Here is a 26,532-nt window from a genome sequence, read left to right on the forward strand (position 1 = left end):
CAATTTTGAGAAAATTCACACTGAAGTCTTGATAATAAGCTATTGTTTATTATTTTTGTGTATTGTTATCTCTAAAATGTCATTGAAACAGAAGAAAAATAATTTTCCTTCAAATTGCTCACCCCAGGGAAAGCTAATTTACTATATACAAATATAGAGAAATACATTAGCAAGTGTTTTTTTTACCAACTTACAGTTTTCTTGGGGGTGGAGAGACGGTTCAGTGGTTCAGAGTTTGGTTGCCAGCACCCACATCAGGAAGCCCACAACTGCCTGTGATTCCAGCTCTAGAGGATCTGATACTCTCCTCTGACCTTCAAGGACACATGTACACAAGTGTCATACATACAAACAGGCATACATACATATGCATAATTAAAAATAAAATTAATAATTAAAAATTTTTCATGCAAACATAAATTCAGCAATAATTATTACTAAATATAACAATCTTTTTCTAATTCTTTTTCAGTTTGTAACTCACTTTCTATAATTATCTAAACTGATAACATAAAAATGTCTTCTTCAGTAGATTATAGGTGAAAATTAAAAGTTTGGTGCAAATTAACAAAACTTGTTATAAGAGGTATAGCATAAGTGCTTCTTAAAGTTCTTAATATCCTTTAATGTGACATCAACACATTTTTATTTACATATAATTTCTCATTATAAATACAATTAACATTCATTTGCCTCACATGCACCTAATACCATCAGAAAACACAGATATTTACATTGCAATTCATAATGGTAGCAAAATTACTGTTATGAAGTAGTGATGAAATAATTTTACAGTTGGGGTCATCACAACATGAGGAACTGTATTAAAGGGTCATAGTATGAGGAAAGTTGAGAATCATTGCTCTAGAACCCCAGCCTAGCCACATGGATGTGGTGTGTCTGAATTGGTCCACCTGTGTGAAATTCCAAACTCTTCTTATGATATCCACTGCAACTGACCTTTATCAGTATCATTTCTCAGATAGTTCATCGTAGCAGATTTATAACCAGTTTCTCCTTGCATTCATGTGGTCCATTTTCAACTCAAAACCACTGTATGCTTTTTTGCCAGAAGCCAAAGTCCTTTCAACAGCTTACAAAGACCCTCCAAAATCTGAGATCCTCAATAAAGTTGTACCTACTTTTAAAATGTCCACTTTACACTTTAAAGACCAATTTGTTTCCTTTACATTGTGTCATTATACTAACTGATCTTTTTTAAGTTTCTTTTAAGTCCATATTTAAATCCATAAGAATAATCCAACACAACTTGGGTATCCAGCATTGTTGTATTTAGCTCTTCAAATGTCTCATACTATAGACATCAAAATGTCATTGAGTAGCCAACTGCTTTACTGCCAAACAGAATTTCCAAGTTCCTAATGATTTATAGTACATTAGAACATATCAGATTTGGAAGACCATAATTCCAAGCATTAGAACAGGTTATAGGATACTATTAAGGATAAAGAAGAGCAATTATCTTAAACTACCCTAAAGAGAATAATGTATATCAAATTATGTGATTTGAACCTAGATATTCTCTTTTTCATCATAACTTTTCTTTTTAATGTGTGGAGCTCCTTTCCTAAGTCCACCTATGTTCTTCCACCACTCACACAGCTAAGGGGATATAACATCATATTCCCATAGTTTAACACATTCACAGAGGCGTATCCCCCAAGCACCGATGAAACCTTTTAAAGTAAATTATACAAAGATTATCTCATTAGTATTGTTGGGATCTTATGACCAATTTTCTTGACAAACACTGTGGGAGACAAAAAGAGAAACCACAGTTGATTTGATATAGGTGAAGGTTGTACCCAATACCTCTGGATTCTCAGAGTGATTCATGCCCATGCTGCAATGTGTAAGATGATTCTCTAGAGAATTCCTGCAAGCTGGAGATAGGTGTGCCTGACAAGAGAAAAACGTCCTGTTTTGTTTGTTTTCTTGCTTTTTCTGTTACAGAATGTATCTAAACTGTGGTAAGATATTGAACCCAGTACTATTTACCATTAGGCCAGTTCTACATCTTTATTTATAAAAGGGTTTCTATGCTAGAAGATGACAACATTTTTACAGAAGAAGTTAACAGGAAGCTCTCAATGGAAGCCTTATTCTCAAGAAATGATGTGTATAACACATCGGTGAGAAGTCCCAAGGAAACTCCACTCTCTATGCAGGCATAACTTGACTTAAAGTTGCACACAGATTAGATCAAAATGTTTACATTCCTTTGTGCAAATGGAAAAAAAAACTGAAGTAACTTCAATGAACGAGGAAATGTTTTGAATTTAACATGTTTATAAATTAGTATCTTAATAGAATAATCAATCATAATATAATAGCGAAATCATATGTATCTACCTAACAAAAATATGTAAGAATTTCACACATCATTTTAAAACTCTACTGTAAAAGAGAGAAAAAGGTGTATACACAAATAAAGATATATTACCCTAAAGAGCATAAATGAATAGCTATTTCAATGCAGCTATATGCAATCAGTGATACAACCACCAGTGTTGCAAACATGATGTCATTTTGTGTCAATTAGTTTATCAATTTAAATCTATAAAAACCTAAATATAGAATTATATAAAGGGTCTTAAATTTTACATGAGGAAATAGATGCTCATGATGAGCTAAAGAAGTTTTAAAATATCCATAAAAGTAACTAAAGGAAGTTTACACAAATGATGACATCCTCCTCCTTGAATATACTTTTTTATTCATTCTTTTCATTTGATCCCTATCACAAATCTCTGCTAGGTGGTCTCTTGAACATGCCTTCCTTATATAACCAAAAAAGGCTGGAACTTCCAAACAGCAGGCCTTTCTTCTTCTTCTTCTTCTTCTTCTTCTTCTTCTTCTTCTTCTTCTTCTTCTTCTTCTTCTTCTTTCTCCTCCTCCTCCTCCTCCTCCTCCTCCTCCTTCTCCTTCTTCTTCTTGAAAGCATTTAATTACGGTTTGCTTAAAGTTTCAGAGGGTTACTTCATTATAATTATGGTGGGAGCATGTCCGGAGCATGGTAGCACTCTTGGCACTGGAGCAGTAGCTAAGAATAAAGTCCTGATCCACAGGAGTGTGGGGTATGGGGGGTGGTCATTGATTCATGGCTTAGAAGACATGAATCCAAATCACAGAAAAGAATTTTCAACCTCCAAAGTACAAGGTAGAGAAGTAAGACAAACACAAGTATTTCAGTTTTGCCTATCAAACTCTTACATTATAGATAAACGAGAGTCTTCCTGAAACTGCAATAGAACAGAACATTAAAGCATCAGCCATACTCGAAATAAAAACCATCCATCCACATGAGCTCATCACATGCTTAGTAATCAGTTCTTGTTTGGCTGTCTTGAATCTGGCTGCCTCGAAAGCCCATCTGCTTCTTAACTAGAATTCTGGAATTTATGACTCAGGGAACTGGTGTGGTTTCAAATTTGTTTCTGTGATGCCAGAGGAGAAGCTGGAACCTCTAAGTACCTGGCATGGTCCTTTCCATAGAACTCTCAGGCAGCTCTGTTTTAAGGCAAAGTGCCAGAGACTGCAGATGCTAGGAATCTTTGTTAGGGATGCATTAATGTAAAAATTAAAAGCTGCTAGTAAGTGACAGATTTAAATTACTGTGTTAACCTAATAGTGATTTTTTTAGTTGAAATCTCTGACAAGCATATACAGGCATAATAATATAAATGCTTAAAACCGGTGGTCTTGGTGGGATGGAAAATAAGACAGCAAAGGCAATCTGGAAGCACTTTAGATGAACTATGTGTGTTGGCCATGTGTTAACAAGCACAGTGACCAATCCTATTTTTAAGAGAGAGCAAAGATCACACTCAATCTGTAAACATGCATGAGTTGTATCATTACAGAAAAACTCTTCAGACATAAATTATAAAATCTCTGAAACATACTACACCATGAATGTCCCAAGGATATAGCTAGAGAATGTCAAGAATCTATCAAGTTGACAAAGATTTTCTAAATCTACAGTAAGTTCTAAGTATATATCATGAAGCTAAAGAAGGTGTGGAATGCGAGTCACAGGTTTTTGTGACCTGTGCCTCCAGGTTGAAAATTACAAATAAGGACTGAGATCTCTGAGAGTCAGAGCACACCAATTGGTTGTCCAGTGCTAAACGGCCAGCCTTGAAAACATACATACAAGTAACATCACATGACTAAACAGGTTTCATTAAGGAATACATGTGTATATGCGAAGATAAGTGTGCCCGCACAATTGGTAAGAAAGGAGGCCATGAATTAAGGGGAGAAGAGAAGGGTGGGTTTGGTGGGAGAAAAGGGAAAGGAGAAATGATGTAATTAAATAAATATCTCAAAAATAAACAAAAAAGTAAATGTGCCCAGTGATTATCTAAACTGATGCAGGAAGAAATGAAACTTGAAGCCAAGGAAAGAAATGACACGTTGTTCTTGATATTCACCTTCTTTTAACCTTTAAAGGAAAATGCAAAGTATCTTGGACTTACTTTCTCTGTTTCTGAAATACCTATTTTAGATATTTTATTTATTTATTTATTTATTGGTTTTGCCTCACTTGGTAGACCAGACTGTCCTTGAACTTAGGATCCTCCTGTCTCAATCTAGTATTAGTGTTCCTTGTTTTATTTAGTAAGTTTTTAAACATGATGAAACAAAACACAGTGCATTGTCACATGCCATAGACACTTACTGTACAACTGCAGGCATGGGTTAGTGCTATGATTTGGATGTGAGGTGGAAGGCTTAGTCAGAAGCGCAGCATGATCAGAGGTGGAGCTTAGGGGAAGTGGTTGGATTAGGAAAGCACTAACTTCATAAATCATTAATTGATTGATGGGTGGATAATTTGATGGCTTTATTGGTGGATGGTAGAAAGTAAAACATAGGCTTTGTTAGAGGAAATATATCATTAGGCATTTTTCCTGGAAAGCTGTGCCATGTGCCCTGGCCCTTTCCTGTTTCTCTACTTTCCGTCCATCAAAACACTCTCCCTCACCATGGCTGAAAACCAATGGAGCTAGCTCACCATGGACCATGGTAAGAGCTTCTGAGATCAGGAGCCCCAATAAATCTTTGCTCCCTTTAAACAGTTTCTCTTAGGTATTTGTCATAGTGATGAAAAATGGACCACAGGAACCATAGATTCAATTTCAATCTAAAATTGAGTCATATAAAAAAAAGGTAATAGGCAGAAAATAAATTTATCATGATGACTAGTTCAGGATGACAAGACGTATTATTTTAGTGAAGAAAGCAGGCTCAGGAAACTACCATTTTGCTTACAAATTTGTATCTTTTTATCTCAAATACTCTGGGGACTGCATTGTTTGAGATGGGTAGGAGCTTGAGTTAAGGAGGAGATCACATACATGTCAGTTATTTAGTTGCCATAGTTAAAGATTCAGAAACATTGAAGGAAAATTAAGGACAGCATTTGTTGGGGTTGATGCCACTTTTTCTTGGTCCTTTTGCCTGCTAGATACAGCAGCTAGCAATGCTTTCAAAATATAATAGGGTCCAACATGATTTAAGTCAGAAACTATGGATTATGTCTTTGATAATTCAAGATTCCATCCCTGCAGAAAAGGAGAGATTGAAGAGATTAAATGAGTAATTACATTTAAAGGATCAAGAGATAATATTGGCTGTATTTCTCATTTAGAGGCAAGAAAAGACTCCACAGGTATGCTAAGAGGTACTGTGGTCTCTAATCTATCCATTGCCTCAGAAATCACTGTGTGTGTGTGTGTGCCCCCACATACACTTGTGCACACACAACACTATACAGGTATAAAAATAGAATTATTAATATGTTGAAATTAATAGAAATTAACTTTCTCTAGAAAGTTGAAAATTCTTGTGGGTTTTTTTTCAAAAGAGGGGATATATGCTTACATTACTGCCATCACTTGGGTAAGTATTCCCCAAAGGCCTGTGTGTTAAACGCTTGATCCAGCCTGTGGTCACTAGAGGAAGAAGCCTTTAGGAATGAACTCTGGTGGGAAATCTTAGTGTCATTGAAGGCATGCCCTCAACGGATATTATGGTAGTCTGGCTCCTTTCACACCTCTCTTCTGCAGCTGAGCTATGATGTGAGCAGTTCTCTTCATCACACCTCTCTATGAGTGTCTCCCTCAAAACCACAGGGCCAATTGGTCATGAACTTAAATCGCTAGAACTCTGAGACAAAATAACCATTTTCTCTTTTAAATATCCCCAGTGTTTATATAGTAAAAGTAAAATGGAAGTGGATTAGTAAAATGGAAATGGATTAGTATATACAAATATATATATATATATATATATATATATATATATATATATATATGTGGTGAGGATGTGGAAGAGCTTTTGATATGGGTTTGTAAGAGAAATCTGGAATTGTTTGGAGGAGGTAACATAATCCTAGCATGCTCTAATAAGCCTTAACAAGAAGTTCAGTTGGAGATGCGGAATGCCAGGATGCTGTGGGACCATGGGCATAGATGCCATCCTGATGAAGTTTAAGGCAGAGATGAGGGTTCTGCCAAAAACGGAGCTGGGGGCTACCTGTGTCAAGCTGTGGCTGCATTTTCTCCTTCCTTGAGCCTTTATGGAAAACTGAGCTTGAAGGTGGCAGACTAGTTTACTTAGGGGAAGAAATTTCAAGAAGGCCCAGCATCCAGCACAGCCTGTGTCAATGGCTGCATTTAGCCAGAGATTACAGAGAAGCACGGGGTAAAGTTTTAAAACTTTGGAACTTATCTAGAACAAAGAGCATATATAAAGATATGGCCAAGGACGGTGGGGGAATTCGGGCTCATTAAAAAACAAAGCCAACTGTTTGCACTAGGGAAGAAAGAGAGATACTGGGAAAGGCATCTCTAGAGTCATGGAAACAACAATTTGTTTCAAAGATATCTCAAGTGAATTTCCTAATATAAGTCCGCCAAACTTCCTTGATTTCTCCGAAATGTTGAAGGCAACCAGGCAGGCTTTCAGGAGTTCTGCAACTACTGCACGAACAGTCCCAGATATAGCTTCCGCAGAGGGCTGATCTCAACAGAGCCCACTTGAGGCTGGTATTCTGTACACACAGAATGAAGAGTTGGGAGTTCATGGAAGTTTCATTTGAGATTTCAGAGGAATATCTTGGTTAGTCAGTGAGCTGCAGGAACGAAGCCCCTGCACACATCCTCCTGTGAAGACAATGAATGGAGCTATGAGAGTGCAAGCAAAGCACCAGAGATCCCAGAAATGTGGCAACACCAGTAGCCAGCAATGTCAGCTAAGGAAAGATGCCGGCAGTGAGGAAGGCAGGCAAAACGCTGAGCCAAGTGAAATGTTTCCCTTTGTCAGTTGGTTGTCAAGCACCTGCAAGTGCTCGCAGAGATGGAAAGCTCACACACAGTTTGGGAATAAAACAGAATTTGAATGGCACTTGTCTGTAGTAGTATTGTGTTTCCCAAAATATTGTGTACCCTAATAAACTTATCTGGGGTCAGAGAACAGAAAAGCCACTAGATACTTAGGATAGGCAGTGGTAGCACACGCCTTTAATCCTAGCATTCCAGAGGCAGAAATCCATTTGTTCAAGGATATAGCCAAGCATGGTGACTCACACCTTTAATCCCAGAAAGCGAGCCTTTAATCCCAGGGAGTGATGGTAGAAAGCAGAAAGATAGATAAGGCACGAAGACCAGAAACTAGAAGCATTTGGCTGATTAAACTTTTAGGTTTTGAGCAGCACAGTTCAGCTAAGAGCCATTCGGATATGAGGACACAGAAGCTTCCAGTCTGAGGAAACAAGATCAGCTGAGAAGTTGGCCAGGTGAGGTTAGCTGTGGCTTGTTCCATCTCTCTGATCTTCCAGTGTTCATGCCAATAATTGGCCTCAGGTTTGACTTTATTAATAAGACCATCTAAGATTTCTGCTACACTTGTCTGAGCCATTTTAGGGCTATTTTTAAAGGGTTTAAACAATACTAAATGATTCTAACATGTAAAGTAGATTTCATAATCACTCTTTGAGAATTTGTCTATCAAACCCTTAATTTCAGATGTGAAGCAACAGAAATCCACTGTTATCTGAAAGGTGAAAGGTTATACAGACACAAACAAAAACCAGTAAGGACAGAAGTTCAGTTCTCATACTTTTAAGAAAGTTTTTTTTTCCTCCCTTCTAAGATAGTATACTCCCTATTTCAATAAATTAACCTGTTTCAGCACCCATTTCCAATGGGTATGGATTTCCAATCACAAATGTTTGAGCATCTATAGCCACAGGGCCAGAAAATAATATTGATGGTAAAATATATTTTTTTCCTGCCTTCATGATAGTAACTTGTTCCATCTTAGCAGAGATACTTAGAATAAAATAGAGAGCTAAGACTTGCTAATGAGCTGCTGGGTAGTACATATCAAGGGGTATTCAGTGTTAGCAACACTCTTTAGAGCAGAACCATGGTATTTATACTCTACACTGAAAAAAGAACACATTGTTTGTTGAATAGTAACACAAGTATGGAAAATTGACAGTTTGGTGAAAAGAAATCTTATGTTGTATTGTGTTGTGTTGTTTGAGACAGGTTTCTCCATGAATACCAGGCTGTCCTGGAACTCACTTTGTAGACCAGGCTATCTTGAAAATCAGTGATTCACCTGTCTCTGCCTCCCAAGTGCTGAGATTAAAGGGTGTGCACTACCATGCCCGGTGAAGAAAAACAATCTTATGCTGCTATAAACATTAAAATGGTATGACATATTTATCTTAGTAATTTAGTTCCCCAAAGCACCATTACCTGGTGAGAATCTTCTCATGCTATCATCACACGGGAGAAGGCAAAAAGATAAGGAGACTGAATTCAAACTTGTACAATACTGATAACTTCATACCAAACTCAGTCCCTTATGGGCCAGTCATTTCTTAAAGAACTCACTTTATATATGTGTGTGTGTGTGTGTGTGTGTGTGTGTGTGTGTGTGTAATTAACTTAATTTCACATATCAGATCCTCCCTCCTCCTACCCCCCAGCCCTTCCTCCCAATCCACCTCCCATTCCCACCTCCTCTAAGGCAAGACTTCCCCTGGGGAGTCAGACCAGCCTGGTAGACTCAGCCAAGGCAGGTCCAGTCCCCTCCTCCCTACAACAAGTCTGAGCAAAGTATCCCAGCATAGGCCCTAGATTCCAAAAAGCCAGCCCATGCACCAAGGACTGGTCCCGGCTCCACTGCCTGGGGGCCTCCCAAACAGTTCAAGCTAATCAACTGTCTCACTTATCCAGAGGGCCTGGTCCAGTTCCATGGGGGCTCCTCAGCCATTGGTTCACAGTTCATGTGCTTCCACTAGTTTGGCTATTTGTCTCTGTGCTTTTTCCAATCATGGTCTCAATATCTCTCGCTCATACAATCCCTTCTGTCTCTCACCGATTGGGCTCCCGGAGCTCCACCTGGGGTTTGGCCTTGGATCTCTGCATCCACTTCCATCAGACACTAGATGAGAGTTCTATCATGACAGCCAGGGTGTTCGGCCTCCAATTACCAGAGTAGGTCATCTCAGGCACTCTCTCGACCATTGCCAGTAGTCTACAGTGGAGGTATCTTTGTGGATTTCTGGGGGCCTCTCTAGCACTCTGCTTCATGCTCAACTATGTTCATAGCAGCATTATTTGTAATAGCCAGAACCTGGAAACAACCTAGATGCCCATCAATTGAAGAATGGATGAATAAAATGTGGTACATATACACAATGGAGTACTACTCAGCAGAGAAAAACAATGACATCATGAGGTTTGCAGGCAAAAGGATGGAACTAGAAAATGTCATCCTGAGTGAGGTAACCCAGACCCAGAAAAACAAACATGGTATGTACTCACTCATAGGAGGATACTAGATGTAAAACAAAGGATGACTAGGCTGCTACTCACAACTCCAGGGAGGCTACCTAGTAAAGAGGACCCTGATAAAGACACAGGGATCGCCAACAACAGAGAAATGGATGAGATCTACATGAGCAAACTGGGGGCAGAGGTGGGGTAATGGAGGGCAAGGGTCAGGGGAAAGAGAACTTAGGGGAGAAGGAGGTACCAGCTGGATCAGGAGCAGAGTGGGAGAATGGGGAGGGAGATACCATGATGAATGAAGACCCCAGGGAATAGGAAGAAGCAGAGTGCTAGAACTCACTTTTTTTTGTTGTTGTTTTGTTTTGTTTTTTGTTTTTTGTTTTTCGAGACAGGGTTTCTCTGTGTAGCTTTGCGCCTTTCCTGGAACTCACTTGGTAGCCCAGGCTGGCCTCGAACTCACGGAGATCCGCCTGGCTCTGCCTCCCGAGTGCTGGGATTAAAGGCGTGCGCCACCACCGCCCGGCAGAACTCACTTTTTAATAACATTACAATAGCACTTACACTCCAACCTAAGTTTTAGTAGTAAAATTCAAACCATACCAAACCCAACAGCAGGAAAAGTGTATATTTACAAGAAAAAAAAAAAACCTTTCAAAATAGTTTACAGCAGGTTTATTCATAATGATTTACTAGTGGAAACTGTGAAGTGCTGATTGACAGGAGAGTAAATGTTGTTTGATAGGGTCTTGTTACACTGCTAGCACTCATGGTAAAAATACTGATCCTGACATCAAGAAAACATAAAATTTGTCATAGATAAAATTTCTAAACGTCAAAAAATCATCAAAGAAAAGAAGTCAAATGGAGAATGTCCCATGATTCAATTTATATGCAACGTAACAGGGAAAAACAAAGCTGTAGTAATAAAAATCAAAACAATGTCTAGCTGGAGGCTTGGGCCCGTGGTTGGTTTATCAACCACCTTTCAGTATTTCAACATGTAGGAACTACCTACTTATAGACAGAGCGAGAAAAACTTTGGGTGATTATAAAAGTATTTTTAAATTAATTGAGATTGTTGTACCAACTTTCAGTATGGTATGCTGGTGCACAACTGTAGACCAAGAACTTGGGATGCTGAGATGAGAGGATCTTGAGCTGGAGATAAGCCTGTTCTATAAAGCAAAACAGAGAAAGGAGGGAGGGAGGGAGGGAGGGAGAGAGAGAGAAGATGTCATTCCTAACCTGTATAGATTTTAAATTTATCAAAACTTACCAAATTATTTCTTTAAATATTTCTTAATTTATATAAACTATAAACTCAGTTCAGTATATTTTAATCAAATTTTAAGTATATTCATACAATGGAGTAACTCTCAGATATAAAATACAATGACTACTGATTCATGTGACATTACTAAGTTTGAATATTGTTGAGTTAGATCACATTCAATGATCAAGTATTATATTAATTTCTTCATTAAACAAAGGCAAGCTAAGGTGCTTAAGTCTGAAGAGAAAGGTCTCATCAGTGTTTTTGATCTTAGCCATTTTGACAGGTGTAAGATGGTATCTGAGTCATTTTGATTTGCATTTCCCTGATGACTAGGGATGTTGAGTAATTCCTTAAATGTCTTTCAGCCATTTGAGATTCTTCTGTTGAGAACACTCTGTTTAGATATGTACCCTATTTTTAAAATTGGATTATTTGGTTTTTTGCTGTCTAGTTTCTTGAGTTTTTATATATTTTGCAGATCAGCCCTCCATCAGATGTGGGGTTGGTGAAGATGTTTTCCCATTCTGTAGGCTACCATTTTGTCTTATTGACAAAATGTTTTTTTCATTGTTTTCCTTACAGAAGTTTTTCAGTTTCAGGAGGTTCCATTTATTAATTGTTGCTCTCAGTGTCTGTGCTACTGATGTTATAATTAGAAAGTAGTTTCCTGTGCCAATTTATTCAAGGCTATGTCTCACTTTCTCTTCTACCAGGTTTGGTATAACTATATTTATGTTGAGGTCTTTGATCCACTTGGAGATTTGTGCAAGACAATATATACAGATTTATTTGCATTCTCCTACATGCTGACATCCAGTTATGCCAGCACCATTTGTTGAAGATGCTTACTATTTTGGAGAGGATGTGGAGAGAACATTCCTCCACTGCTGGTGGGAGTACAAACTTATACAGCCACTTTGGAAATCAATATGGCAGTTTCTCAGAAAAAAAGTGAGACTCAATCTACCAATTGATATATACCAATATTGGCATATACTCAAAGGATGCTCAAGCATACCACAAGGACAGTTGCTTAACCATGTTCATAGCAGCATTATTCATAATAGCCAGAACCTGGAAACAACCTAGATGCCCATCAACCAAAGATGGATAAGGAAAATGTGGTACATTTACACAATGGAATATTACTCAGCTCTAAAAAGCAATGACATCATGAAATTTGTAGGCAAATGGATGGAACTAGAAAATATCATCCTGAGTGAGGTAACCCAGACCCAGAAAGACAAACATGGTAGTACTCACTCATAATTGGATATTAGGAGTAAAGTACAGGAGAAACAACTTAAAATTCACAGCCCCAGAAATGCTAGGTAATAAAGAGGGCCCAAAGAGGGATGCATGAATATCCCTGGAAAGGGGAAAAAGAAGAGATCTCCTGGGGATGGGAGTGTGGGGAGGTGGGGACGGGAACTTGAGGGAGCAGGTTGGGCAGATTGGGTGCCAGAGATAGGTTGGGGGCAGGATGGGGGGAGAGAATAAAGAAAGAGAAGACTTGATGGGGGGCATTTCAGAGTAGGGAGAAATCTGGTGCCAGGGAAACCTTCAGGAATCCACCAGGATGACCTCAGCTAAGACTCCTAACAATAGTGGAGAGTGTGCCTGAACTGGCCTTCTGTAATCAGATTGGCGACTACCCTAATTGTTATCAGAGAGCCTTTATGCAGTAACTGATGGAAGCTGATACAAAGATCCACAGCCAAGCATTGGGCTGAGCTCTAGAAGTCCTCCTAAAGAAAGGGAGAAGGGATTGTATGAGCCAGGGGTCAAGGTCGTGATAGGGGAACTCACAGAGGCAGCTGACCTGAGCTCATGGAGAACATGGACTCTGAACCAACAGTTAGGGAGCCTGCACGGGACACACCTTAGCCCTCTACATATGTCTGACAGTTGTATAAATTAGTCTGTTTTTAAGGCTCCTAGCAGTGAGATCAGGACCTGTCCCTGGTGCTTAGCTGGCTTTTGGGAACCTGTTTCCCATGCTGAATTACCTAACCCAGCCTTGATGCAGGGGAAGGAGCTTGGTTATACCTCAACTTGATGTGCCATGCTTTGTTCAAGCCCATGGGAGGCTTTCTGTATGGGAAAGGAGAAGGAGTGGATAGGGGGGGATAGATGGGAGTTGACGGGAGGGCATGGGAGAAGAGGAAGGAGGGAAAACTGTGGTCGGTATGTAAAATAAATGAAAAAAGAGTTAATTAAATAAAATAAAATTTAAATAAAGAGAGAGAGAAAGGAAGAAAGAAAGAAAGAAGAAAAAAGAAAGAAAGGAAGAAAGAAAGAAAGAAAGAAAGAAAGAAAGAAAGAAAGAAAGAAAGAAAGAAAGAAAGAAAGGCATAAATTTCTAAGATGATCAGAATATGGCCAAACTCATATAATCAAAATTTATAATTTTCTCCATGTTACTTACAGTTCACTACCAAAACAGAATTGTGGGATTCTATGGTTTTCTTTTTGAATATTATTGTTCTTTGTTGCTGTTTTATTTGGTAATTGTATTCTAAAGCTTTAGATCTCATCAAATAACTACTGTACACAGAGAAACACATAAAATATTAAAAACAAACTGTTTTTGCTAGTCTGAATGTGCAACTATCACATAAACCAACTTACATTTTAACACAAAATACGTGTTTTTTGAAACAAATTTAAAATTAAGACGAGCAAGGAAAAGAATGTCTACACGGTTCTAATTTTTAGGTGGAGAACAAGCTAGCAATATGAAGATAGGGCAGCCTGTTTCCCTGGTAACTGAATAGACTTGCTACTGTCTTGTAGAAATGGAAAGACAGCAAAATATCAGTGCACAGCATTTTCTTGATGAGTTCAGATTCATCTTGAGACAGACAAGCGGCTGCCATATGTATCAAGATCTAATCATGCAGCTCAATGGCCTGCATCTACACATCTACCACTGGAGAGTGAAATTTGCCCATAACTATAACTAAAGGATAAATTGAAGCTCAAGTCGATCCATCATCTGTTTAAACTTTTTTCACTCATAGTGACATAAAAATTATTGGGCAGATAATGTCCAACTCCTCTAAGACTCCTACACTATGGGAGTCTTATCATTTTATTTAGTGATAAAAACTTGTTCATACATCAATCATTCCCCTGCATCCTACAACTTTGTGTTTGTATTTTTTTAATATTCAGATAATATTCACATTTAAGGGAGCCAGGGGGAAATAAATTCAAATCTGATTTGGAAACGTCTTGCTTACCTCCCAGAGGAGAATGCACCAGACTAAAGGCTTTTTATTCCTGTCTCTCAAGTGTCCTTTATGAATCTGACCCCACAATTTTAGATTGGTTTCTCAGCAACCTTTTGCTACTCTAATGTGTCACACTATCTGCTTACAGATCAGTGTTGCTATAACCTAGGGGACCCAGAACTTTACATTGTCTGACTATAGTGAACACACCTTAGCAACGATGGTGTCTGTAAATTATTGCTTTTAATCATGTTGGAGCTCAAGGCTGCTTTGTGACAAGAGTGGGAATTATCTTTCTTGAGGAAGTCTAGATTTACACACATTTATAAGTGTGTATACATTATACATATGTGTATATACAAGCTATCTAATTTTATTAGTTAATAATAAATGATATATATTACTAACAAGTTCAATCTTCAGTAGATTCTTGTAGATTTTTCAGAACACCACATTGAGACAGTTTCCTTCAAGCTGGATTCTATATTTGGTTTTTACTGAATCCAATGACTAATGATGTAAAGGATTCATGTGCCTCTAGAGTAGCTAAAATAAACTATTATATCAAGTTTGATGAAATTGGTAAGGTTTATTAACAGTACAGACACTTAAGAATCAAGACCTACAAAATTAATGCTATATTTATGCTTATGCTCTAGGCATAAGAACACCAGAGGTCTTTTGGAGGTATGTATTCAGTCATCCTCATGCACAAGTTCAGGATTCTGGGCATTTATCATGAGGACCTGGGTCTTCTTGATCAAGGGTACCACCATGATCTGATCTTGCAAAATATCATAAATTTCTTACTGTGGCTGATTTGGATTGGAAAAGATTATAAGTTGCATTTGGAGTTGAGAGTAGGAAAATTACAGTAGCCTAAGGAAGTGTTACTGATGCCTTCTTGGCTCCACCTTTTGAGTGAGCTCTGATGGGTAACAGAACTTGCCATGGAGCAGGACTGTAGAGTGGTCAATCCTTATGGACAAGTTCTCTAGCTTGATTGTGTGATCTTGTATGAGTTGTGCTGTTACAACCAAAGTTCATACTCTAGGGACTTTTTAAAGGACCAAGTTTATTTCTTATAACTTTGGAAGTAGAAAGGTTCTAGAATAGGGCACTCCCTTGCCTGGTTTGCTGATGGAGTCCTTCTTGCTGCATTTTAAGGTGGTGGAAGGCAGGACAACAGACTAACAGAGGTGCAGTTTTTGGAAGTGACTCAATCTCATTCAACATAGAGGACTCTTCATGGCATAATCACCTCAAAAAGTGCTTACTTATAAATACTACCACATTAGGGTCATAATTCAAGAAGGATAGAGTCAAACTACAGAGTTCTACCCTTGTTGATCCAATATTCAAGGACATGAACTTGGTTTTAGAAATAGCTTAGAATAATGTTTCATTGTTCAAATTTGCCTTTTGCTCTGTTTACTTGGTGATGAAATCCAGTTTTTATATTTATGTTGATGCAATCCTATTTGTCTATTTTCACTTTAGCTTCCATTAGCTTTGGATGTGGCAAGTAAAAAATCTTTCTACTTTTTATTACTCTCTTTTTATTATTTAAAACAATTTTCAAATTTAGATATACTTTGATCATATTCTTTCCCTCCCCCAACTCCCTCCAGATCCTCTCCACCCACTCAACTACTTTAAGTACTTTCTCAAAAATTAATCAAAAAATCCAATACTACAAGGAAGTACCTCTAAACCCAGAAAATAGGACACAACAACACCCAACAAGAAAAAAATGTAACCAAATAAAAATATATAAAAATATTGTGGAGTCTGTCATATGTTGATCAACCACTCCTGAATACAAGATTAGCCATGGGGTGGCTGACATACTCAGTGTCATTCTATTGGGGGAAAAAACAATCCTCCATCTCCCAGCAAGTATAAACTACAGCTTGACTCTTCACCCTTACCCTAGCAGCTAGTCCCTCATTCATTCATTCATTCATTCATTCATTTTAAAATATAACAAAATAAAATATAATAAAACAAAACAAAAACCATCACATCAAAGTTGGACAAGACAAATCAACAGAAGAAAAAAAAGTCCAATAGAAGGCACAAGAGTCAGAGACCCATTCATTCATAATCTCAGGAATCCCATAGAAACACTGAACTGAAAGCCATAATGTAAAGGCAGAGGACCTGGTGTAAACTTGTTCAGGCCCAGTGCATGCTGCTTCAATCTCTGTGAGTTCATATGGGCTTTGCTCATGCTGATTTAGAGGGCCTGTTTTCTTGGTGTCCTTCATCTCCTCTCCTTCTTATACTCTTTCTGACTTTTCTTCTACAGGGTTCCCTGAACTCTGAGGAGAGGAATTTGATGGAGACTTCCCATTTATCAATAACTGTTCCAAGGGCTCTCATTCTCTGCATAATGTCTGGATGTGGGTCTCTATATTTGTTCCCTTCTGATACAGAAAGAAGCTTCTCTGATGATGGTTGAACAAGGCACTGATCTATAAATATAGCTGAATATCATTAGAAGTCGTTTTATTACTGCATTGTTTTTTAAGACCATTCTTATTTGGTTTTGCACTAGGTCTCTGACCTATCTAGTCTCAGGTTCTTGGTCACCCAAACAGTGTCCAATATGAGTTCCATCTTGTGGAGTTAAGTCAAATCAGTTACTGGCTGGTTAATCCCACAGCATTGTGCCACCATTGCCCTAACATACCTTGCAGATGATGGGTTTGTGACTAGCTTGGTGTTTACATTTCTCTTTTGAGAGCATTCAGAGTACCTTCTTGTACCAAAGACACTGGAGCATAGAGCTGAAGTTTCTATGTAGGCACCCAGCTTGACATGTTCAACGAGTTATGTCCGTGTTGTCTTCAGCAATGGGGCTTTGCTGTCAGTTTGTGGAGAGCAGCCTAGTATCAGCAAACAGCCTGGGTTGTCTGGGGATGGTCTTAGGACCCCTTTGGTCAACAACTCAATTAGATGTACCCCAAATCTGGTACTGCAAGTTTCATTTGGTGACAAGAGACGGCCGTTTGAAACTCTGTAAAAAATTTCTTAGGCTGGGCGGTGGTGACGCACGCCTTTAATCCCAGCACTCGGGAGGCAGAGCCAGGCGGATCTTTGTGAGTTCAAGGCCAGCCTGGTCTACAGAGTAAGATCCAGGATAAGCACCAAAACTACACAGAGAAACCCTGTCTCAGAAAAAAAAAATCTTAACTACATCAATGCCATATTGGTTTGCCCCTATAATTTTTTCTTGGCAGTTTTATAGTTTTAAACTATATATTTGAGTCTCTAGTCCATTTATAGTTGATATTTGTTCTGGTATGAGACAAGAAACACCTAATTCTTTTCTTGGTTGTATTTTACATCAAATTTATTTAGCTCAGCACTGTTATTCTGGTTTTATTCTTAATTTTTGGTATAATAAACACTAATGTAGTTTATAGAACTGATATTGGTAGGCACTTATCACAGTCCATTCACCATGGCTAGTTTCAGAGCTCATCTATTCTAAAAGACTGGCCACTCAATTTGATAGATCAGTTCCATTACAGTACTTGCTACAAACATTTTTATGTGCTGAACTTATCTATATGATAAATTTCTAAGAGTGAAATTACTGGTTAAATCTTTTCTTATAACAGAAACTTTAAATTAGCTTTAATGCTTAGTAGAAATAGCAATTCCTTACTGTATTTTATATAATTTCACTTAAATCTTTGTCTATGTTAATATTAATTTAGAATCAGTTTTCTAGTTATAAATTTATACTACCATATCATGAGAAATCTGTCAAAATTATAAATAAAACTTGGCATACATAGTGCTTTGTGATTTTGAATCATTTCAAAATCATAGCATGAGTGTAATTTTATAGGATGCCTTAAAATTCCTTAATTTTTATGCAAATTTGAATATTTCTTATTAAGTTTAATTTGTACTTTTAATTTTAAGTTTAATATTTTGTGGCATTTGGTAATTAAATGCATTCTGCTACACTGTCTAATTATAGTAATCAACTGTAAAATCATTAATTTGTGTATTTTGAAGACTTTTTCTATAAGATATGACAACTTACAGTTTTTTCCTAAATTTGCAGACACTCCTGCTAGCCACATCTCTAGCACATGCATGACCACGTATACACACATGCTACATGGATATATGGGATTAAATTCTGACAAAAAACTGTGAGTAGAAGGATGTGAAGCATTTTCAGGATTTACCTGAGAAAGTTGCCTGCATAATCCTGCGTATTCTTTCTGTCCAAGCAGTCCCTATCTGACAGCCTTGTGTGGAAGCTAACAAGAAGTCAAACCCCAACAGACTGTCAGTACTCTACTGGAGAGAAGACTAGTCCCCAGAAACCATGGGGAAAGTTATAGAGAAGGATAGAAGACCAAAGACTGGGTGCTGAACAGAGTGGAACAATATAGTCCATCACTGCTTATCCTGTAACAGTGAATTTGGGGAAGAATAAATTTTCTTAGTATGTAGAAATGTGTTTTCCAAGCTAATCTTCCACTAATCTGTGAATAAAAATGTTATTTACTTTACCAGTAATTACTAATCTTTTTTATTTAATTGTATTAGATAGTAGTTCACAATTATCATAGAAAAGATGAAAGACAGGTAGATGTAGCTGAAGTTTTCTCTAGTCCTTCCCAGGCCCATGGACCCTGCAGCCACATAAAATAATCACTCAAAAGCTTATATTAATTATAACTGCATGGCCATTAGCTCAGGCCTACCACTGACTAGCTCTTACATTTAAACTTAGCCCATTTCTGTTAATTTATATATTGCCACGTGTTCCGTGGCTTTACCTGTGTGCCATTACATGCTGCTCCTTGGACAGCAGGCTGGGATCTACTGTCTCAGCCTTCCTCTACCCTGAATTCTCCTTGTCTCTTATCAGCGTTTTATTTATCAACCAATCAGAGCAACACATTCACAGCATACAGAACATCCACAACAGGTAGAAGATAAATAGATCATATATGTACAACCATGACTTTGATGTTACAGCCATTTAATTCTTATAATTTTATGTGATTTCCAGACTGCAGACTATATATATATATATATATATATATATATATATATATATATATATATATATATATATGAAAAAATGTTACTTCAGATGAGATGTGTTTTGTGGTCCCATAATTTTTGTAACATAAAAAATAACAAGAATTTTAGATATTTAGTTACCTAGTTCTCTGTTGATTGTTATATTACACAATGTTCTCTAGTTTGCAGACATAAAATTTACCAGTTTAAGCTCAATTTGAGTTTTGTATTTTGTTCCCCAAATCGCATTTCTTTCTTTCATTTTATGACAGGTTCTCTTATTTTGTGATTGCTGAAACTGCCTTCATTATGTGACTTTTTAAATATCATTTGGTATACAAACATCTGACTGTACTTGTGCTTTTCATGAGATAATAGAGCAACTTCAATCAGCCATGGGGTTCTGACAGAATGGTTAGGGTGGTTGGTGAAGTTTATTAGTTCATATAGCCCAGTGCCTCCAATGTCTCCTAAAACAATGATCCTCCCCACTTGACTTTCTATGGTCAGTCTCCTCTATATGTTCATACTCTTTTAATTAATATTTCTATCTAGCCCATCATAAAAATGCAAGCATCTGTATTACTTGTAAATGTTGACCTTAATTAGTTTCTAGACATACTTACTATTTATTTCTTTTCTTAATATAATAGTATTTTGTGTGTAAATTTATCCTAGAATATTAATATGGAAAGGGCTGAATGTAAATTTTCATTTTGTTTACTTACTTTCCTTTGAATTTTTCTATTTATTAAAGAAAATGTCAAGAAAAGTTATTTTCCACTCCCTTACTTAGCAGCAATTAAAAGATGGCACTGGCAGTGAAGGTACCTGAACTGGCCTACCCTGGTAATCAGATTGGTGAATACCCAACTGCCATCACAGAGCCTTCATCCAATAACTGATGGAAGCAAATGCAGAGATCCACAACTATGCACCAGGCCAATCTCTGGGAGTCCAGTCAAAGAGAGGGAAGAGGGATTATATGAGCAAGGGGGGTCAAGATCATGATGGGGAAATCTACAGAGACAACTGAACCAAGCTCAAAGGAACTCACCAACTTTAGACCGACAGCTGTGGAACCTGCATGGTACTGGACTGGACCCTCTGCATATGGGATAGTTGTGTAGCTGGGTCTGTTTGAGGGGCCCCTGGCAGTGTGATCAGGATCTATCCCTGGTGCATGAGCCAGCTTTCTGGATCCTATTACCTACAGTCAGACACCTTGCTCACTCCTGATAAAGCAGGGAGGGATATGGTCCTGCCTCAACTGAATGTATCAGGCTTTTAGCTGTCCCCCACCATGAGACAACTTACTCTGTTGGAGGAGGGGATAAAAGATGGGGAGGGAGGGGAGAAGGGGGATCAGGAGGAGGGATGAGAAAGGGATCTGTGTTTGGTATGTAAAATGAATTTTTTCAAAAAGAAAAAGTTTAAAAGTGGATTTCATAGAAGATAATAAAAGCTAACATGAACTTCAAAAAAAAAGATGGCACTGGTTATTTTCTACATAGAACTAAAGGATTTTTCAAGAGTCACTGAATATGGACTGGGAACAAGTCATATGGTGAGTACTAAAGCAAATCATGAACATTTTTATTTTCTTTTATCCTGAAATACAGCAGGATTCTTGCATCTCAGAAAAACCTCAGATTTCTTTATAATCAAGCCACTAATAAATTCAGGATATTTATTCATCGCAGTACATTCTTTTCTGCAGTGAAGATGGCTGTGTTCATAAAAGAGGAGGAGACGAAGGAAGGAGGTTTGCCTATGGCTCTGCCTATTTGTTTCCTTCACAGTTTTATTACCTCACAATCATAAAATACAGCCCTCAGTGTTTATGATTTATGAGCATTTCAGAGTCTGTCTAAGATAAAATCATTTTAAAATATTTAATTCTTATATAACTTCAAAGAAGCGATAAAAGCAGACACAGACAGCATTATAGAGCTATTTGGGGGTTTAACTGTGCCAGCACAAAGGAAAAAAATCACAGATTGAACATTTGTATTTCTAGAAAGAAAAATGAGCATAAACTAATTAAACACTCAATTCAAGGAAGCAGAAGTAAGGATTGGGAATGCAGTTGACAGGTACAAACAAGTCCCGTGGGTTGATACACACACACGCTCATTCACACATGCACAGGCACACACACACACACACACACACACTCATGCACACATGCACAGGCACACACACACACACACACACACACACATACACACACACACACACACACACACACACAGATCATAAATAAAACAATTGGGATGAGCCCGTGAAAATTTGATGAAAGAAATAAAATGCAAATGACGCACTTAAAACGTTTACAACCGGTAGAAAGAGCCAAGTGTCAGTAGTTTGCTGCCAAAACCTACTGTAAAATAGATAAGCCATTAGTTCATCTAATTAAGAGAAAAGCCGAAAGCACAAACACACAAATGGAAAGGAGGAACACGGAAATCCATAAAGAAACTTAAGTGTCTCAACAGTTCGTTCAGGATGAGTCGGAGAGGACTTTGGTGAGGTTACCGCCAAGAAGGAAATGGTGACCTGAACCGCACTCTAAATGGCAGCATTCTCTAACTCTGCAAACACCAAGTGACAGAAAATGTGTGCCGCGCCTAGTTCTGACTTAGGCCTCACAAGCTCGGGATTGCTGTATTTTCAGCTCTAAAGCCAAACAGAGAAAAGGTGCGGGGCTACAAACTGCTGAAGTCAAAGCATTCATATTCCTAAATGTGCAGGAGACACGGGATTCAACCAGAGGAAATTAAAAGCAAACACGGAATTGATCTTGGGCGACGCCAACCTCTTCACACTGTCTATAGATCGGATGCCCTTTGATGTGCTAAGTTGCCTTAAAAAGAGAAACTCTCTTAGTTTCATGGAAAATAGAGCTTGGAGCAGGCAACTAAAGGCACGCTTCAAACTGACTTCCTTCGACGTGTCCTCCAGCCGCAGGCTAGTCTCAGAAGTAAACTGGTGGTGGTGTCTGTGCCTCAGTGGACAGGTTTCTGCATACACTGCAGCAAAAAAAAAAAAAAAAAAATACTCCCAAACCAAGTTTCTAGCCAGCGAGAGGTCCATAAAAATACTTAGAATCTCCTTTTAAAAGTTTATAGTTTTGTTTTAAAAATAAATGTTAGCATGTAGGCATCTGTACTGGCCTGCCCTTAGGGTCCCGACAGGATATATCCTCAGCTGCAGCCACTAAGAGCACCCCCTGTGCGCACTCGCAACATTTCCTTATAAAAGGTGGACTTTGGCAATCTCCTGCCCCTTTCTCTTTCTCTTCCTTCACTCTTTCCCCCTTCTCTGCCCCTTCACTCCCTTTCCCTCAATAAACCTCCCACATAGACACCGTTGTATGGTTTGACTCCTTCGCTCCACTTCTAAAATACAGCAATAAATAGGAAACGCACTCTCTCAGTTTTCACACGGAATTGTTTTAACGTTGAGAACAATAGACTTTATCATCTACATGCCATAGAACAAAAAGATTAGACATGATATAGACACCATCATTTCCTATTCATTTACCGTTACAGGGACTTAATTTCTTCAAATACAACTTGTATTTGAAGCTTAAATTTAAATATAAATGTGAACATAAACTTCTTCAAACTTAACAAATATAGGACAAGTGGGAGTGCAAAACGGCCTCACTGGTGTGGTTGTGAGTGTGAACAGTCTCGCACAGGCCGTTTGTGTGAACTGATGGTGGTGTTCTTGTGGAAAGTAATGGAGCCTTTAGCGGGTGGAGTTTGCTGAGGAAAATGGATCCCCAGGGCTTGAGGTTTCATAGCCACATCCCACTTTCTTCTCACTCTGTGATTCCTGGTGGGGTTGTGAGAGACCAACAGGCCTGCTTGCTTCTTGTAGCCCTGCGCTCCCTGTCAGGATAGACTACACCCCTGGAACTCTGAGCAAAATAAGCCCTTCCTTCCTTAATTCGTTGCTTATCAAGTATTTGTTCACAATGAACAAAGTAACTAAATGTACTCAGGGGTTAAAATCATGGTATAATAAAAGAATACTTCTTTCACTTGGTAAATTAAGTAGCTAGTCAACCTCAATAATGGGCCAGAAAAATTAGATTTCCAAATTTCATGTCTTAATGAGAAAAAGGCTTTGCAACTTTCCTAATATGATAGAAATTATCCTTTTGAGTGAGCTTCAACGTAGGATAATTATTTTTAACAAATACCTTAAATTTTCAAAGTGATAAGTAGAAAAAGCTTTATGCATTTATTATAATGATAATAATTTCTTTCACTTAGTTCAGATACTGATAGCAAAGTTTTGTCTTCCATTTGTTAGATTTTTCAGCAGGAAGAAAAATATAACATTTCAAATCTTTGGAAGAAACAGCTGAGCTCTGAATTCCAGGACATTCTCTTTCCCTCCTAAAACAATATGTTTTTAAATTTTAAAAACAATCACATAAGTAAATGAAGAGGGAGGTCATAACTTATTTTGATTGTATATTTTTTTCTCTTTAAAGCAATGGTAAAGAGACAATAACTTGTTCAGATATTTTTAATCAAATGATCTATGCAAAGAATTTTAGCCAGTTTATTCAGATTTTTGCATGTACCTATCAATGTACATATACAAAGTGAAACTGTGTTTGTTTGTTTGTTTGTTTCCAAGCTTATAGGAAGAGCTCAGCTAATGTGCACTGTTTACAGTTGGATGTAAAAGCAATCACCATACTGAATCTTGGATCCCTGAATAGCCCTACTTACAGAAAAGTTTGTAGTACTCCTCCATTAATTAACTTATTAGGCAGCAATTGGGAAACCATCTGTGTTCCACGCATCTCTCCCTTCCCGTCTTGTTAACTAAGCATCTTATTTTCACTTATATTCTTAGATAACCACCCCAGTCAACCCCGATTTTCAGTTCATGGTGTGACAAAAAGTTGGAATAACTATGGAAATTTTGATTTTGTTTAAATTGAATTGGTTTGTAAATACTAGCAAAAGCTTTCCTTTTCTGGGTGTTAAATTTCCAAGGCCCCCTCCCCACAAAAAAGTAGAGAACTTTCTTTCTGTTTTTGTGTTTTTGCTTTTTAAGAAGAGTAAAACTTGTAAGTAACCTATTCATATGATTGTAAGAAGCGATGCTTACCTCCACCCTCTGCTCGTGGGTCATAGACTCTTCCCAGGAGCATAAAGGGTATCATATGGTGACAGATGGCTGAGGTACACACTTCCTCCCAGGAGGCAACATCTTGCTCCTATTGTGTTTGTATACAAAGTGAATTTTCCATAAAACACATCATGATATTAAAACACCAACTCACCCTAATGTGATACAATTCACAATAAGGCAATTGAATCAGCCATATGGTGGGCTTGTAACATATATCCGATATTAAAATAAGCCCCTTTGTCTGAAGTGTGTGACTTCTATATTCTCTGTGAAAACTATGGAAACGAACTATAAAGGGTTTTAGAAGAATTTTAACTAATGATTCAAATCAAGTAGTGATGGCAAGTGAGTTTATTTCTTTCTTAAGTAATTCTGTTTTTATTATCAGTGCTGGAGACCAATCTTGGGAATTTGTGCACACTGATCACGTGGTCTACTTCCGAGCTATACTCCAACCCTTGAATATTTCTCAATAATCTTTAGCAATTTATAAAAGTGACCACTGAATCAAAGTTTTTACTTTAGAATAAAATTATCATATTTTAAAATATATCATGAAAACCTGTCACTATTATATTAAAATCTTTTTGCTTTCTTTGATAATAAGAATAATTTTATTTATACTTTATGCTGTTCCTGTTTTTAATTAGTAAAATTATGTCTGGCTTACTGCTCTAAAATGACAGATTATATAAATAAATATTGTTCCCTTATCCTTAGCTTGCCCTTCACTGTGATATCTAATGTTTTCTTCATAATATTTAGGGCTTATGCAATTAGTGGTCTAATTTACAAACAGATTAGCTTTCTGCTTTTCTTCATTGCTAATGCTAGCATTTAATTTTATGTTTTTTTTTTCCAAACATCCTCTTTTAGATATGATACTTATATAGTCCAAGATCCCAACCAGGGAATGGTACTGTCCACAGCAGGCAGCTCTTAATCAAGATAATCTTCCAAAGGCTTGTCCAGAGGCGATTCCCCCAGGGGATTCCACAGTCTGCCAGGTTGCCAGTTACCACTAACCATCACGTGGATCAATCACATCTGAGAAGTACTGCCTCCTAATACCATCATATTGGAGATTAGATATTCAGTATGTGTTTTGGGGGTCAAACAACTCAGTTTTTAACAATTATCCAACTAAACTAAACATTTCTAATTTTATCAGATTTATTACTTGAGATGCGTCTGTTTATCCCTCCAAACCCAGGGAGATTTTTAACTATCTTCTTATCGTTGAATTATATCTTAATTGTGTTATGGCCAGTATATTGGATTTTAGAACATTTTATAGCTCAATAGATGGCAAACTTTAAAAATTTACAAGGTTATTTAGAAAGAGTATGTATTCTTGCATTCTGAGGTACACTGGTAAAGAGATGGTGCTGTTCTCTGAATACAAAATGTTCCTGTGTGTGAAAACTAGGACATGGGGCCTTGCTTGAGGAAGTGAGTCACTGGAGACAAACCATGTTAGGTATAATGTCTGTGGCTCCTTCCAATCTCCTTTGTTTTTGTTATATGGCTGACAAATAACTGTCCACTGTGATGGCCTTTCTCTACACAGCCAATTACAACAGACTAAAACCTCTAAATCTACAAAGCAAAGTTATGTCCTGTCTCTAAACTGTTTTTCTCTAGAGCACACAAAAATTAGAGATAAAAGTACTTGCACTATCTGTATAATAAATTATCCATGGTAGTGACTTTCTTTACTTCATCTGCACTCATTGCAGCTCAATATTATTTGAACTAAATGAAATTTGTAAAATATCATTTCTGAGAAGTTGATAGTTTCTTTTGTCTAATCTGTCAAGTTTTGCTTCACCTATTTGCTGACTATACTAATAAGGTGTGTATTACCTTGAGGTTGTTAATATTCCTGGATATGTGATCTTTAATATTTTATTTATTCATTTATTTGTTTGGGAGGTTGGCACATGACAGAGGTCAA

This window comes from Peromyscus eremicus, chromosome 4 (genome assembly GCF_949786415.1).
Source record: "Peromyscus eremicus chromosome 4, PerEre_H2_v1, whole genome shotgun sequence".
Taxonomy (NCBI): domain Eukaryota; kingdom Metazoa; phylum Chordata; class Mammalia; order Rodentia; family Cricetidae; genus Peromyscus; species Peromyscus eremicus.